This window comes from Lathyrus oleraceus, chromosome 3, assembly GCF_024323335.1.
Source record: "Lathyrus oleraceus cultivar Zhongwan6 chromosome 3, CAAS_Psat_ZW6_1.0, whole genome shotgun sequence".
NCBI lineage: Eukaryota > Viridiplantae > Streptophyta > Magnoliopsida > Fabales > Fabaceae > Lathyrus > Lathyrus oleraceus.
Window position 1 is genome coordinate 512,028,303 of NC_066581.1, and position 1,820 is coordinate 512,030,122.

Below are 1,820 nucleotides of genomic sequence, written 5' to 3' on the forward strand. Positions count from 1 at the left end.
CATATTTACAAAACAGATGTTTCTTTTCTATATTTTCATTTTCAATGCTTGCTTGGTTTTTCATTTTTATTTTCAAGAGTTGTGGTACTTACCAATTCTCCCCAACTTATTTCTTACTCACCCTAAGTGAATGCTCTTAACTTTTTACGGCAAAAGAACAATAATCAAGATTTTCCGGGTTGTAACAAAAAGATTTTTGAAATCTTGCTTTATTTCAAGCTGAGATTCAAGTGTTTAAGCTCAAAGGGGTTAACAAATACTCTCTCTGCTCACAGGTAAGTTGTTTTTGGATGTAGTTGTGCTCGATAAAAAACAAGTGCCTTGATCATTTCTAATTGCTTCCACATATTCACAATAATAAAAGACAAAGCATGAATCAAATGAATCAACAAAAGTTATTAGAATCCAGCATTTAAGTGTACAATGGAGGTTTCCTCACAATTTGTGGTTTAAAGTTCTAGATGAAACATTCATTCAATCATGTTGCAAAAAGACAATATTCAATTTACCAAAAAGAGTAAAGTTCCTAATGCATTCTATCATTCTAGCCGAAGGTAACCATGTACCTTAGCCTCATTCACTTGTTTATTCTTATCATTGCCATCCAAGCTCGGATGCACCTTCATTGGGTACTTCTTTGAGGAGCAACCAATCTAGAAGGTTTGCCACTTAATCAACCAAAAATTTATTAAACAAACAAAATTAAAAACATAAATAAATAACATTACTGAAAATTTAAATTGTTCATGGGGGACAAAACACCCCAACAGTACAAAATACAGAATCCGAAACTACAAAAGAAATAAACATAAAAATGAAAAATACAAAAACTCAACCCTCTAAGGGCTCAAAATCCTCCTCGCTACCGGCTTCAGAACCGGTAGCCTCATCATCAACATCACCAGAAGACGCACCAGCGCCCGCCCCCTCACCATACACATGCCTGTCCACAGGCCAGTTAGCGTTAAGCAGAAACTGCTCACGGCTGTTTGTGAGAGAGATGAAAATGAGAGAGTGTGGAGAGTGCTCGGTTAAAATGCCTCAGCAGAGTTGCAAAAACAGAAAAGTTGTGTTTGGGCCAAAATGAGTGGCCTGCTGAGATTTTAAATAAGTGTTGTCAAGCAGCGCTCGCTGCTGCTTCGCCTAGTGAGCAGCTAGCGAATCAGCTCGCTACTGCCTCGCCTAGCGAGCATCAAGCGAGCATGACAGCAAATGCCTTTTCAAAGGCAGCAATTCATGTTCATACAACATGGTTTTAGCACTAGGAAACCCAACACAACACAACACAAAAAACAGTAAATACTTACAATGTTGGGGTGCCTCCCAACTAGCGCTTGTTTAACGTCGGCTAAGCTCGACGGTGTGATGCTCACAGAGGAGCATCCAATGGAATTGTGTAGCTTCCGCGATCCACTTTGTTGTTTGAGCTACCGGGATCCATTTTGTTGAGCAACTTTCTCAAGGGCTTTGTTGTCTTCACGAGGTTCTTGATGAACCTTCGATAAAATCTAATACCACCCTTTTTCGGAACTATTTGCACAACACTCACCCATTCACCGTCGGCGATAGAATACTTCATCCCGGCCTCTACCAGTTTGACAACCCCTTTCTTCTTCAGCACCCGCATCAATTGATTCTCTTCGTTTGTGAACAAATTATTGCTGATGATCACGGGTTTAGTACAGTTATCATCAAGGTACACATATTTCAAATGTGGCTCCAGTTTTGGTTCCTCCACTATATTGGTCATATCCACGCCTTCCCTTGTCTCATCATGATAGAAAAGTTCTCCGTAAGCCTCTAATTCATGCAACCATGCT